The sequence below is a fragment of the Orbicella faveolata genome, unplaced genomic scaffold (assembly GCF_042242905.1).
Source record: "Orbicella faveolata isolate gen_17 unplaced genomic scaffold, um_ofav_v1 contig_1, whole genome shotgun sequence".
Classification (NCBI taxonomy): domain Eukaryota; kingdom Metazoa; phylum Cnidaria; class Anthozoa; order Scleractinia; family Merulinidae; genus Orbicella; species Orbicella faveolata.
The window spans coordinates 9,414,565-9,431,012 of NW_028301536.1; the positions used below are offsets into that span (position 1 = coordinate 9,414,565).

The 16,448-nt window shown below is 39.2% G+C and overlaps 1 protein-coding gene and 1 long non-coding RNA gene across 3 annotated transcripts in view; one reads left to right on the forward strand and one right to left on the reverse strand.

Annotated features, from left to right (window-relative positions):
- Nucleotides 1–16,448, reverse strand: part of LOC110049655 (uncharacterized) — a 70,348-nt gene that overhangs the window by 24,557 nt on the left and 29,343 nt on the right. The gene's annotated exons all lie outside the window — the stretch shown is intronic.
- LOC149117987 (uncharacterized) overlaps nt 13,733–16,448 on the forward strand; it is a 151,201-nt gene continuing 148,485 nt past the window's right edge. The window contains exon 1 of the long non-coding RNA XR_016206813.1: nt 13,733–14,425. This is a non-coding gene — a long non-coding RNA (uncharacterized LOC149117987). The remainder of the gene's footprint in view (nt 14,426–16,448) is intronic.

The following is a 16,448-nucleotide window of genomic DNA, read 5'->3' on the forward strand; positions in this document are numbered from 1 at the left end:
TCCAACACTGAAGTCTCAACAGGAAGAGGAAGATGGACGACTACTGCTCCACGCTTCCCATGCAGCTAATGAGGGCTTCAACTCTGTTCTTGTCTGTTCGGAGGACACTGATGTATTTATCATGTCCTTGGCATTTAGCAATGAGATAGGAGCTTCCCTGTTCATGAAATCTGGAACTCGTACACGGACAAATGTTATTGACATTTCAAAAGTTGCTGCCTCACTTGGTCCAGAAGTGTGCAAAGGTGAGGTACCAGCTGTTTTGTTCAAGAAGAGGGGGGATAGAAAGCCACCAGCTCCCTCCTTGCAGAGATTGTCTTGTGAAGCACGCAAGGAGAGCAAATTATCAGGTTGCCATATGGAAACGCCGTTTAGAGAAAGACCCACAGGTTCCGACTCTTGTTGGACAGGGATGGAAGATTGAGCATGAAGATGGTGTTGTCAAGTTAGTTGTTGACTGGATGGACGTAAAAGCAGCACCAGGGGCCATACTTGAGCTATTAGCGTGTAACTCTACTAAAACGTGCATCCCCCCTAAATGTGTCTGTGTCACAAATGGCCTAAGATGCACTGATATGTGCAAGCTTGCTGAATGTGAGAACCAAGGTTCTGTTCAAGAGATCGAGAGTGCCGATGATGACGATGGAGTGAGCAGTGATGAGGAATATTAAACTGAACGCTTAAGAAGTTTCTGTGAATTCTCACAAGTACTTTCTATGTATGCCAACTGGTAAATATAGAAATTAGGTCACGTGACTCATTTACTTAATGATATTCTTAGCTATACCCACGTTAAAGAACATCAGAAAGAACGTCAGAAACATTAAAAAGAGCAGGTTGAATTAAAGTGGATTGGAGTGCCTCGTAGTACAGTCTTACAATTGTCTGTCATGTAAAAATGCCATTTTAAAGGCCCTGGTCACGTGTCCAGTGATGTAAACGACGGGATAAACAACACCTTCTGTTTTGCAGATTTTGATGGACATTTAAAGCTAATGAACACACATATGTATGTCAAACCAACATCAGCCTCGTTTCCGTGCCAAAGTCGTGCTCTGGTCATGCGACTAATGAAATAAACCATTTGTAATTAAAAAAATGTATGTGTGAAACAATGGTACTGTTGTGTATGTGTTCTGTTCATTTTGGTGGACATCTGAAGCTACTAAGCACAAAACAAGCATCAGCCTCGTTCCCATGCCTGAGCCACACTTTAAAGAGCACTGTTATCCACTAGCTACCATAGAATCATTGCTATCATGCTTTTCCCTACTATTTATGGTCTAATTTACTAGAAAACCACCATAAACCTTATTCACCCCGGATGATACCAACCAGCCCTACTGGCTCACGGACTACTACAACAAAACCTGTATTAAGCGGACCCCATATTAAGCGGACACCCTCTACTAAGTGGACCACTAAATTTTCTTCCCGCATCTACTGTAAAATAAACCTGCAATCAGCGGACACCTCTGTTAAGCGGACGTGGACACCAATATTAAACCATTTTGTTGCACGAAACCTGCAATAAGCGGACACTTCAAGGGCTTTTACTTCTAAAAGCTCAGCTCAGACACCTTTAACATAGTTCAGCGATGTCGTTTCAAAGATATGTAGATTAAGAGATACCTATTTTATAGAGATAATCATTCGTTGCAATTCTTCTGTGAAGAAACTTAAAAATTGGAAAGTCTGAAGTTTGGTTTCTTTCGTGCAATTAACCATAAATGAAAAGAGGATTTTTTTTCCCTGGATCAGAAACTCCAAAAATGATCAGTTGTGAGCATGTGATTGTTCAGCGTGTGATTTCACTATTTTTTCTAGTTACATTTTAACAAACCATACCTAATGAGTGTACCCAAGATTGTAGAAATTACGTACGTAATATATCAGGGACTTTCCAAGAGACGATTGTACAAGGAATATGTAGGAAGAAAAGTCAACAACTCGTCAGGGTTTAATTTGCGCCGAAATTTTGCCTTTGCATGTACTCCCACCCTCTCCCTAAAGTAGTAACCTGGCTTGAGCCCGCGATCCAATCGAAAAACCCAGTACCTGATCAGCAGTCAACTTCAAAAAACCGCGCCACCTCGATGAGCTCTTGACCTGAGTCCGCGATATGATCACGTGATACTGGTCAGCGGATACCTTGTTCTGACAGCTGTCAATTAATCATAACATGGATGTCCAATATCAAAGATGTACCTATGGTAATGGTGCTATTCTCTTACTTTTCAAGGAATGTGGCTTGGCTTACGCACGTACTGATGGACGGACGTACGGATAGTCACGTGACAACCAAAATTTTGAGATTGATGGGTCACCAAATTTTCTAAGGTATGGGTTCCGCTCGCACGCCTTCGGAGCGCGGGAGCTCCGCTCTCAACATAGACAAGTTGTTACAACTTTTAAGTAGGAAATGTATTGCAGAATACAGGGTATGCATAATTGACAGATTTTCATGAAATTTTTGCCAAAACAATACAAGGATAATAAGAAACTAAGGGTTGGCGGGAAATTTTGATATTTAACACGTTTTTCCTGTGGCGTCCATGTACGCAACACATCTTGCATATTTTTAGCTACTCCAACTTTAGATACGAATATCTAGACAACCAATCAGAATATCAAAAAACCCCGACACACTTTTGTTGATTGATGCCTTGTGAATAAGGCTGTGCAGCCATTTTGCTCGTGTTGCAGAATCCGATAACCGACAAATTCTGGCGGGTTTAAAACACAGGTCACGGGTCATTGTCTTACCAATACTGGAACAACCCTAACCCCTTCCTAATCCTAACCTTAGGCCTAAACATTGTCTTAGTGCAGTATTTAGGTCTAAAACATTGTCTTAGTGTAGTACTTAGGGTTGTTCCAGTATTGGTGAAACAATGACCCGTGACCTGTTTTAGACCCGCCGGATAAATCAATTGAAGAACCCTCGTTCGTTTCACGCCTTACCGGCTCCTGAAGTTCCTAAAATAAAACCTTGCTTTAATTGAATTTTTATTGTAAACTTCATTTATTAAGCTTTCTTTTGATATATAGTTTGTTAGGGTTGTCTTGAAACTGGCACATGTATGATTTTTTTCCCGAAGGACACCCCTGAAGGTGGAAAGTAACCTTAACCACAGGGTATCCAAACACTGTATCAATAACGTAATCATATACATTCACGTAAAATAGATGTACTGTTATTTACCTGTGTTCCTGAGTCTTTTTGACCCGTTCCAAAGGGATTTGACTAGAAGCGAAGGTAGCCTGCGTAGCAAGTGTTCCCACACGAAGAGATTTTCCACATTTTGCCCGTGCGTAAATTGGACCGAGAGCTTTGTCAATACTTTGCTTTCGCTCCAATTTATGCGCGGCTGGAATGCAGAAAAGCTCTTCGTACGGGAACGCTTGCTATGCAGGCTAGAGGGTGTCAGTGGGGTTAACTGTTTAGCATATAATGATGGTTTTTTGCTATCGTAACCGTATAAACTACAAAATTTGAACTGATTAAGGTATCACGGTAGGTGGATTGACAGTGTTTGGGAAATCGCGCTCTTACGCTGGCGCTTTGAAAGAAAACCCCATCAACCTATACATTTTCTGAAAGCTTAATAGTTATAAAATACAATCATATCTTTGAAATTTTCTAAAAAGTTACTGTCGCAGTGATATTAAAAGAAATACCCAGAAACACTGGTTCGCTTCCGCACGTGAATTACGGAGAGCGGCGCGATTTACATCGGAAATGTTTTCTCACACATCACCCTCAAAAATCGTGTCTGCGATTTTCCAGATGTGCTTTGTTGTTTTTTTCTACACCCTCCTAACCTTTGATATTTTCAATGCGGACGTTTCGTTCTACTAAAGAGGACATAACTTTGAAACGGAAGCGAAATTAAACAAATCCCGACACCCTTTTTCGAAGGAGGTATGCTAGAACACACCTGCCGATTTTTGGCCAATTCCATCGGAAGACGCGCGTAAACGAACTAAAAATGTTCATCCTTATATGGAGTTTTCTTTTATCGAGAAAGATAGGAAAAACCTTTTCTGAGATTGGTATGAATAGGTGTTAAAAATCCCCTCCGCACTGACAGATGTCGGCATGGGTCAGTTTACCACAACAATGGATTATGACAACTTGAAATAGACAGACGACTGATATTCTGGCGCGGAAACCCGTCGTAGTGAAATCGTCCGAGAAGCGACAAACTACAAGTTAAACTGCCGTGATTACTTTTACTTAAAAGATTTCGTCGGCGGCATGGGTATTATGTTGCTTAAGTTTAGGCTCCTTCGTTCTCCAGACATTTTTTGAAACCATGTGAAGCCAAAAAGCATGAAAAAAAAGGAAATCTCGAGGTCTACATTGTCTATATGTACATCTCCGCTTGAATCTCTCGTTGTGGACGTTTCGGAATCGCGTCCGTTCTACAACAGTTTCGTGCGACTAGCACTTGTTGTATTTTGTCCTTTAGCTTCATTGGTGGGACTAGTGTCCTCGAGTTTCTTCAACCATTGCTTCTTGTTTACAGTGCGACCCACGGTCACTCAGAGCCAAAGATCTTGTTCGACGCTGAACCTGTGGGTTCCACCAGATTTTCGCCTCTTCAGCTTCTTCGAAGACGAAAATGGGCAAGAATTTTTCGTCCTGACATAAAGAAAATTTGACAAGAACGAAAGCCAACTCGCGATGAAACAACCAGATCGAGAACAGTTCGCGTGCACAAATGAAATATCACACCGCAATTCGCATTACATGTGACAACTGGCGGTGAATTATAATTAGAGGTGTCAACCCGCTGTAAGGGGTTAATGATATTCAAAACTAGTTTTTTCGCTTTCACTTACAAAGTAAAAAAGCCTTTCCCCCATTCTTTTTGCAAAATATTTGCCGCATTTTTCGTAAAAATCCACCTACCATGATACCTTAACGTAGAAAAGATGATCGACTTTTTAGCGTACGCGGTGTTTAAGAGGGTCTGAATGGTGTTAACCGACTAGCGGCAAAGGGCGAAAAATATGACTGACTACCGACAAAACGAGGAAAAAACCACCGACTAGCAACAAAAAATCCTAACTAACAAGCGACATGGTTCGACGTTATAGGGATATTTGTATTCAGAAAGAACAGTATTTTGAATTTATTCCTAGCTCAGGAAATGTCCAGATCCTTCGGTGGTCTCTATTTCACCAGACATAACCACATTAACTCCAAATTTGGTCAATTATAGAATTTGCTGTCTTCAAATAACTTTAAAGCTCTGAGATCCTCCTTTTTGGGTCTTGTAATCGAGCCGACGAGACGCCCCGCTGTTGTATTTTGTATTTTCTGAAGAAAGACTTCGATTCCCAGAAGAAAACAATGTATCATCAGCGAATGCAGTACCACAACGCGTTGTTAGCGTACAATTTGTGGACGAAGGGGATGTTACTGAAGTGTTTGAGGATCACAGAGAAGAACAAATTGATGAGTATGAGACAGATCTGGATGACGAGAAATCAGATTTTGAAGAACATTCAGAGCTTGTCAACAGAGCGTGTGATACACAATCCGGCAGGGCTTTTCGTGCATTTGTGCATCTCGACATGTAACGGTAAGAGGTAATACTAGTAATAGTTTTAAAATCATTAAAGATCCATTAAACGGTGCAGATTGATACGTATGGCAGCGAAATTTTTGGCAAAAAACCCAAATAAACTCCACAGTAAAGCCCCGAGAGCCAAGTGTTTGTGGACGTCTTAGGAAAAAACATAGGCACGCAAGGCGTGCAAGAGTTATTTTTTTGTGTGAAGTGTTGGAGATAGAAGCATTCATGGTACATTAATGATTTGGTTGATTTGACAAGTTTTTTTGGTTGCGATGTTACATCGGTCATGGTAAGATAGCTAAATAGTAAGCCATAAAATGTTTGACTGAACAAACAAAAATTGCGTACAAATTAATTACTACTGGTGTTTTACGTTGATTTTCGTTCATTTTAAATTCAATAATACGCTGAAGCAGCAAACGTGACAATTTAGCTCTTCACGCCAACTTTGTAACTTGATACTTTTGTTTTCCTCGCAAAGGCATGTAATACGAAACCCTTGTTTTCTCCAAAACCTACGGAAGATGTCCTTGTTTTCTGGAGATAAATGAAAGAAAGTTAAATATCTGATGTAGTGATGAAGAAACGGAACAGAAACGATGTTGTTTTACTAAAAATGCAAATTTTTACCGATGAACGAGGACTAATTTAATTATCAGATAGTCACGAAATACCACTTTCTTTTTCTGTTGCCACCTTTGTTGTTAACAATAAAACAATTCAAAATTAACACACAACGATATTGATGGCTGAGAAACATTTCAACGAAAATTATTGAAGATAAACAGCGCTACTTGGCCGATATAAATGAGTCTCCTCAAAGACTGATTAAGTTAATTTGCGCTTTCATAAGGTGCCATGGTGTCTGCAGCAATATTTGAGCATTTTCCTGGTTTCTTTTGTTACAAATTCACAATTTGCGGAGTATTAAAGCCACTAACTTGAGAACTTTTTGGTCTCTCTTACAGACACAATTAAGGCAAGAAATAAACAAGCCGCTAAGGAGAAGCAATACATTTGAACCCTGACAAGCACACTGTTGTAGATTGAAAACAGCAGATGATATTTGTTGAACCGATCTGTGTGTAATTCTAAAAGCTACGTAGCCACAGTAACGTTTCAGTTTTGCAATAAAAAGGGACAATTGGCGTTACCTGAAACATAGGCACGCAAGGCGTGCAAGAGTTATTTTTTTGTGTGAAGTGTCGGAGATAGGAGCATTCATGGTACAGTAATGATTTGGTTAATTTGACATTTTTTCTTTGGTTGCGATGTTACATCGGTCATGGTAAGATAGCTACATAGTAAGCCATAAAATGTTTGACTGAACAAACTACAGTAATCTGACATGTCTCCAGATCAATGAAGATACCATCTTATTTTCTAACAGGCAATTTGATTCGTTCTTTGATACAACCCGCACTGTGATTGGTGTGACACGCGCACATGCATAACTCCCTCACTCACCGATCACATAACCCTTCCAACCCCCAAGAGGAATTTTTGCTCAAAAATACTCAAGTTAATTTAGAGACTTTTTCGCATTTTATACGAGTCGTAAGTTTACCTTTTTATACAACACAACACAACTTCACCGAAAATAGAAAGAAAGAGAAAAAAACCTCTGACACGTTGAAAGTCTGATTTAATTAAATTGCACTTAAACTTGGTGCCACGCAGTCTTCAAAGAACATTTGAACAGTTTTCATACTTTTTACCTTTAAAAATATCGGACTGAAATGAATCTCATCAAATAAAACTATTAAACTGCTACTGCAGAGACGTAAAAACCGTCCAGAAACGAAAGCTTCTTTTTTGTTTAATATCCTGGAAACAATAGCCGATAACTAGTCAGCTCTAACTGAATTTACTCCCATATAAACTAGTGAGACAATCTCAGATAATGCAGAGCGCAATTGATAGCTCTGATACAGTAGTCCCATAAGTACTCACCCCTGCTCGGTTCACTTCCGGTTTGTGTCTACCTTGGTAGTCTGCTACGGCTTTTCCGCTTTGCAGTGTGTATGTTTCAAGGTTGTATTTTCATTCAAGGTCCAAACATTACGCACAAATTAATTACTAAGTTGATTATTAGTTGATTATTAAGTTGATTTTCGTTCATTTTAAATTCAACAATACGCTGAAGCAGCAAACGTGACAATTTAGCTCTTCACGCCAACTTTGTAACTTGATACTTTTGTTTTCCTCGCAAAGCCATGTAATATGAAACCCCTGTTTTCTCCAAAACATACGGAAGATGTCCTTGTTTTTTGGAGATAAATGAAAGAAAGTTAAATATCTGATGTAGTGATGAAGAAACGGAACAGAGACGATGTTTTACTAAAAATGCAAATTTTTACCGATGAACAAGAACTAATTTAATTATCAGATAGTCACGAAATACCACTTTCTTTTTCTGTTGCCACCTTTGTTGTTAACAATAAAACAATTCAAAATTAACACACAACGATATTGATGGCTGAGAAGCTTTTCAACGAAAAGTATTGAAGATAAACAGCGCTACTTGGCCGATATGAATGAGTCTCCTCAAAGACTGATTAAATTAATTTGAACTTTCATTAGGTGCCACGGCGTCTGCAGCAATATTTGAACATTTTCCTGGTTTCTTTTGTTACAAATTTACAATTTGCGGAGTATTAAAGCCACTAACTTGAGAACTTTTTGGTCTCTCTTACAGACACAATTAAGGCAAGAAATAAACAAGTCGCTAAGGAGAAGCAATATATTTGAACCCTGACAAGCACACTATTGTAGATTGAAAACAGCAGATGATATTTGTTGAACCGACCTGTTTGTAATTCTAAAAGCTACGCAGCCACAGTAACGTTTCACTTTTGCAATAAAAAGGGACAATTGGCGCTACCTGAAAAATAACTGCCGTCCTTGGTCCCATGACACGATATATAAAATACTGCGTGTAAAGATAGTGTATAACACTAACAATGCTAGAACGCATGCGTCTTACATGTTGAGCTCTACCATAAGGAAAACCACTCAACATTTGTGCGTGATTCCGTATGCAATGTATCCTTCACCTAATATAGAGGCCACGAACCCTAACTAATCTACGCATGCGTTTAGGGCAAATTAGTTTTGTTCTAAGGACAATGGTACCACAAGGAGAGCAAGGGGTTACCTGAAACAAATATATAGCTTTGCGATGTTCAAAGTTAAACGACGGCGATGGAATGTGTTTTACGTAGAGTACACATGTACCTTTCCCACCCTACTCCCACTACTTCCTTGCCTCTAGACTAATTAATTAATTGAAATTAATTAATTAAACAAACATTAAAGTTTACACCTTAGCGCCATAGGGCCATAGTGCCATAGTGCCATAGCGCCATAGCGCCATAGCGCCATAGCGCCTTAGTTCCTTAGCGGCAGGCAACCCCCATAACCATCCCAATAGTGCACTCTGCACTAACTAGTGAGACAATCTCAGATCTTTTGTTACAAATTTACAATTTGCGGAGTATTAAAGCCACTAACTTGGGAACCTTTTTGGTCTCTCTTACAGACACAATTAAGGCAAGAAATAAACAAGCCGCTAAGGAGAAGCAATACATTTGAACCCTAACAAGCACACTATTGTAGACTGAAAACAGCAGATGATATATGTTGAACGGACCTGTGTGTAATTCATAAAGCTACGCAGCCACAGTAACGTTTCACTTTTGCAATAAAAAGGGACAATTGGCGCTACCTGAAAAATAACTGCCGTCCTTGGTCACATGACATGATATATAAAATACCGCGTGGAAAGATAGTGTTTAACACTAATGATGCTCGAACGCATGCGTCTTACATGTTGAGCTCTACCATAAGGAAAACCACTCAACATTTGTGCGTGATTCCGTATGCAATGTATCCTTCACCTAATATAGAGGCCACGAACCCTAACTAATCTACGCATGCGTTTAGGGCAAATTAGTTTTGTTCTAAGGACAATGGTACCACAAGGAGAGCAAGGGGTTACCTGAAACAAATATATAGCTTTGCGATGTTCAAAGTTAAACGACGGCGATGGAATGTGTTTTACGTAGAGTACACATGTACCTTTCCCACCCTACTCCCACTACTTCCTTGCCTCTAGACTAATTAATTAATTGAAATTAATTAATTAAACAAACATTAAAGTTTACACCTTAGCGCCATAGGGCCATAGCGCCATAGGGCCATAGCGCCATAGCGCCTTAGTTCCTTAGCGGCAGGCAACCCCCATAACCATCCCAATAGTGCACTCTGCACTAAAAACAAGACTAGTGAGACAATCTCAGATAGTGCAGAGCGCAATTGATAGCTCTGGTACAGTAGTCCCATAAGTACTCACCCCTACTCGGTTCACTTCCGGTTTGTGTCTACCTTGGTAGTCTGCTACGGCTTTTCCGCTTTGCAGTGTGTATGTTTCAAGGTTGTATTTTCATTCAAGGTCCAAACATTACGCACAAATTAATTACTACTGGCGCTTTAAGTTGATTTTCGTTCATTTTAAATTCAACAATACGCTGAAGCAGCAAACGTGACAATTTAGCTCTTCACGCCAACTTTGTAACTTGATACTTTTGTTTTCCTCGCAAAGCCATGTAATATGAAACCCTTGTTTTCTCCAAAACATACGGAAGATGTCCTTGTTTTTTGGAGATAAATGAAAGAAAGTTAAACATCTGATGTAGTGATGAAGAAACGGAACAGAGACGATGTTTTACTAAAAATGCAAATTTTTACCGATGAACAAGAACTAATTTAATTATCAGATAGTCACGAAACACCACTTTCTTTTTCTGTTGCCACCTTTGTTGTTAACAATAAAACAATTCAAAATTAACACACAACGATATTGATGGCTGAGAAGCTTTTCAACGAAAAGTATTGAAGATAAACAGCGCTACTTGGCCGATATGAATGAGTCTCCTCAAAGACTGATTAAATTAATTTGAACTTTCATTAGGTGCCACGGCGTCTGCAGCAATATTTGAGCATTTTCCTGGTTTCTTTTGTTACAAATTCACAATTTGCGGAGTATTAACGCCACTAACTTGAGAACTTTTTGGTCTCTCTTACAGACACAATTAAGGCAAGAAATAAACAAGTCGCTGAGGAGAAGCAATATATTTGAACTCTGACAAGCACACTATTGTAGATTGAAAACAGCAGATGATATTTGTTGAACCGACCTGTTTGTAATTCTAAAAGCTACGCAGCCACAGTAACGTTTCACTTTTGCAATAAAAAGGGACAACTGGTGCTACCTGAAAAATAACTGCCGTCCTTGGTCGCATGACACGATATATAAAATACTGCGCGTAAAGATAGTGTATAACACTAACAATGTTAGAACGCATGCGTCTTACATGTTGAGCTCTACCATACGGAAAACCACTCAACATTTGTGCGTGATTCCGTATGCAATGTATCCTTCACCTAATATAGAGGCCACGAACCCTAACTAATCTACGCATGCGTTTAGGGCAAATTAGTTTTGTTCTAAGGACAATGGTACCACAAGGAGAGCAAGGGGTTACCTGAAACAAATATATAGCTTTGCGATGTTCAAAGTTAAGCGACGGCGATGGAATGTGTTTTACGTAGAGTACACATGTACCTTCCCACCCTACTCCCATTACTTCCTTGCCTCTAGACTAATTAATAAATTGAAATTAATTAATTAAACAAACATTAAAGTTTACACCTTAGCGCCATAGGGCCATAGTGCCATAGCGCCATAGCGCCATAGCGCCATAGCGCCATAGCGCCTTAGTTCCTTAGCGGCAGGCAACCCCCATAACCATCCCAATAGTGCACTCTGCACTAACTAGTGAGACAATCTCAGATAGTGCAGAGCGCAATTGATAGCTCTGATACAGTAGTCCCATAAGTACTCACCCCTGCTCGGTTCACTTCCGGTTTGTGTCTACCTTGGTAGTCTGCTACGGCTTTTCCCCTTTGCAGTGTGTATGTTTCAAGGTTCTATTTTTATTCAAGGTCCAAACATTACGCACAAATTAATTACTAAGTTGATTATTAGTTGATTATTAAGTTGATTTTCGTTCATTTTAAATTCAACAATACGCTGAAGCAGCAAACGTGACAATTTAGCTCTTCACGCCAACTTTGTAACTTGATACTTGTGTTTTCCTCGCAAAGCCATGTAATATGAAACCCTTGTTTTCTCCAAAACATACGGAAGATGTCCTTGTTTTTTTGGAGATAAATGAAAGAAAGTTAAATATCTGATGTAGTGATGAAGAAACGGAACAGAGACGATGTTTTACTAAAAATGCAAATTTTTACCGATGAACAAGAACTAATTTAATTATCAGATAGTCACGAAACACCACTTTCTTTTTCTGTTGCCACCTTTGTTGTTAACAATAAAACAATTCAAAATTAACACACAACGATATTGATGGCTGAGAAGCTTTTCAACGAAAAGTATTGAAGATAAACAGCGCTACTTGGCCGATATGAATGAGTCTCCTCAAAGACTGATTAAATTAATTTGAACTTTCATTAGGTGCCACGGCGTCTGCAGCAATATTTGAGCATTTTCCTGGTTTCTTTTGTTACAAATTTACAATTTGCGGAGTATTAAAGCCACTAACTTGAGAACTTTTTGGTCTCTCTTACAGACACAATTAAGGCAAGAAATAAACAAGTCGCTAAGGAGAAGCAATATATTTGAACCCTGACAAGCACACTATTGTAGATTGAAAACAGCAGATGATATTTGTTGAACCGACCTGTTTGTAATTCTAAAAGCTACGCAGCCACAGTAACGTTTCACTTTTGCAATAAAAAGGGACAATTGGCGCTACCTGAAAAATAACTGCCGTCCTTGGTCCCATGACACGATATATAAAATACTGCGTGTAAAGATAGTGTATAACACTAACAATGCTAGAACGCATGCGTCTTACATGTTGAGCTCTACCATAAGGAAAACCACTCAACATTTGTGCGTGATTCCGTATGCAATGTATCCTTCACCTAATATAGAAGCCACGAACCCTAACTAATCTACGCATGCGTTTAGGGCAAATTAGTTTTGTTCTAAGGAGAATGGTACCACAAGGAGAGCAAGGGGTTACCTGAAACAAATATATAGCTTTGCGATGTTCAAAGTTAAGCGACGGCGATGGAATGTGTTTTACGTAGAGTACACATGTACCTTTCCCACCCTACTCCCACTACTTCCTTGCCTCTAGACTAATTAATTAATTGAAATTAATTAATTAAACAAACATTAAAGTTTACACCTTAGCGCCATAGGGCCATAGCGCCATAGTGCCATAGCGCCATAGCGCCATAGCGCCTTAGCGCCTTAGTTCCTTAGCGGCAGGCAACCCCCATAACCATCCCAATAGTGCACTCTGCACTAACTAGTGAGACAATCTCAGATCTTTTGTTACAAATTTACAATTTGCGGAGTATTAAAGCCACTAACTTGGGAACCTTTTTGGTCTCTCTTACAGACACAATTAAGGCAAGAAATAAACAAGCCGCTAAGGAGAAGCAATACATTTGAACCCTAACAAGCACACTATTGTAGACTGAAAACAGCAGATGATATATGTTGAACGGACCTGTGTGTAATTCATAAAGCTACGCAGCCACAGTAACGTTTCACTTTTGCAATAAAAAGGGACAATTGGCGCTACCTGAAAAATAACTGCCGTCCTTGGTCACATGACATGATATATAAAATACCGCGTGGAAAGATAGTGTTTAACACTAATGATGCTCGAACGCATGCGTCTTACATGTTGAGCTCTACCATAAGGAAAACCACTCAACATTTGTGCGTGATTCTGTATGCAATGTATCCTTCACCTAATATAGAAGCCACGAACGCTAACTAATCTACGCATGCGTTTAGGGCAAATTGGTTTTGTTCTAAGGAGAATGGCACCACAAGGAGAGCAAGGGGTTACCTGAAACAAATATATAGCTTTGCGATGTTCAAAGCTAAGTGACGGCGAGGAAATGTGTTTTACGTAGAGTACACATGTACCTTTCCCACCCTACTCCCACTACTTCCTTGCCTCTAGACTAATTAATTAATTGAAATTAATTAATTAAACAAACATTAAAGTTTACACCTTAGCGCCATAGGGCCATAGCGCCATAGCGCCTTAGTGCCTTAGTTCCTTAGTTCCTTAGCGGCAGGCAGCTGCCATAACCATCCCAATAGTGCACTCTGCACTAACAAAAGTGTTAAGTTACCATTTGTTGAGTTATTTTTTTGTAAAAAAAATACCTCTTAGTCGGCGCGTCGGGTATGTTATGGACGGGTCAATGGGTGAGTGAGTGAGTGAGTGAGTGAGTGAGTGAGTGAGTGAGTGAGTGAGTGAGTGAGTGAGTGAGTGAGTGATGTATGTATGTCACACCAATCAGATTGGATCTACTATGAACAGCCAATCAAATTCCTTGTTGTAAAGGTAAATGGTGCGTGAGAAACACAAGGTATGTATAAACACAAGGACTTTGGTAATTGAAAAATAAAGAGAGACGTGTATGTTGCCGTTTCTTGATTTTTAGTCCGGTTTGGAGGGGAGTGTGACAGTTACATACGTACATTGGGTTGTTTTAGAGTGCATAATTTTCAGTGTAATGGTGGCTAGTTATGAACGAGATGAGTCTTGAGTTTTTAAGCAGTTCATGAGTAGTAGGCAAATGGCACGAGATAATTTTATTTTTAATTACAAAGGGTAACTCGATACTTTTGTTTTTCACAAGGAGTTAATTCAATTAGAGGTCACGAATCGTCGGTTCTAGTTCTTAGGACATGTTTTAGAGGAGACGAGACTATTTAGGTTTGAAGCAGTTCTAACGTTTACAATAGTAAGTGCAGGTAACGATTGTTTTGCTCTTATTGCATGCAAATAAAACGAGATATTTTTATTTTTTAGTTGCAATGGGTAATTTGACACTCTTGTTTTTCACAAGGTAGTAAATTCAATTAGAGCTGACGAATCGTCGCCACTTGTTCCTACGAGATGTTTGCTATTTTTAGTTTCAAATGGTAACTCGACACTTTTGTTTTTCATATGGGAGTAAATTCAATTAGAGCTGACAAACAAAAAAGAAGATTTCATTTCTAGAGTGCTTTTACGTCTCTGCAGTAGCAGTTTAATATTTTTATTTGATGGGCATTTTATGACATTCTTTTCAGTCCGATATTTTTAAAGGTAAAAAGTATGACAACTGTTCAAATGTTCTTTGAAGACTGTGTGGCACCAAGTTAAAGTGCAATTGAATTAAATCAGACTTTCAACGTGTCAGAGAGGTTTTTTTTCTTTCTTTAAATTTTCGGTGAAGTAGTGTTGTTGCGTTGTGTTGTGTAAAAAGGGTAAACTTACTACTCGTATAAAATGCGAAAAGTTCTCTTAACTTGAGTATTTTTGAGCAAAAATTCCTCTTGGGGGCTGGAAGGGCTCCCGAGGGCGTACTCCCAGAAAAATTGGTTGGGGGTGTGCGGCCCGCTTCCCAAAACCCTCACCGTATTTATGACCAAAATCTGCGATATTCCTTACCCTATTTATGACCTGACCAAAAATTCGAAACCCTATTTACGACCTGACCCTAAAATCAAAATCCTGTTTCAGACCTGCGTTACAATTAACTCCCTAGTTCAAACCAATGTTAAATTACCGTAAACATATAAATTTGTGAAGGGCTTTTGTTGATTTTCTTTTCGATAATGATGAAAAAGTGGCTTCTTCTTAAAACATACCCATATCAAGGCTAAAGGGCAAAAACCGTACCCTATTTATGACCAAAATGGCCAAAATCAGCTAAAATCGATACCCTATTTATGACCAAAACGGCTGAAAAACCATACCCTTCGGGTCCGCACAGACCTATATAGCCCATATAAGGGAGTCCCCCCCCCCCCCGGGGGAAGGGCTACGTGATCGGTGAGTGAGGGAGTTATGCATGTGCGCGTGTCAGACCAATCACAGTGTGGGTTGTATCAAAGAACGAATAAAATTGCCTGTTAGAAAATAAGATGGTATCTACATTAATCTGGAGACGTGTCAGATTACTGTAGTTCGTTCAGTCAAACATTTTATGGCTTACTATTTAGTTATCTTACCATTACCGATGTAACATCGTATGTAGATCATAAACTCCCAGTTTCTTTCTTGCTGTACATCGCAACCAAAAAAATTTGTCAAATCAACCAAATCATTACTGTAAACAGTTCCATTAATGCTCCTATCTCCGAGACTTATAGTTCACAAAAAAATAACTCTTGCACGCCTTGCGTGCCTATGTTTACTAAAGATAGCAAACATCTCGTGGGAAAGAGTGGTGACGATTCGTCCGCTCTAATTGAATTTACTCCCTTGTGAAAAACAAGAGTGTCAAATTACACTTTGTAACTAAAAAACAAAAATATCTCGTTACATTTGCATGCAACAAGAACAAAACAATCGTTACCCACACTTACTATTGTAAACGTTAGAACTGTTTCAAATCTAAAGTCTCGTCCCCTCTAAAACATGTCCTAAGAACTAGACGCGACGATTCGTGACCTCTAATTGAATTTACTCCTTGTGAAAAACAAAAGTATCAAGTTACCTTTGTAACTAAAAATAAAAATATCTCGTTGCATTTGCATACTACTAACTCACGAACTGTTTCAAACCTCAAGGCTCATCTCGTTCATTTAACTAAAATCCTCAGCCTAACCCACAGAAAATGTCGAAGTAAACCCAGTATATGAATACTTCCTCCTCTTTTATAGAAGAATAAATATGGCCGTTCTGAACTCTATCAATCTCCGTATGTATGTCACACCAATCAGATTGGATCTAATATAAACAGCCAATC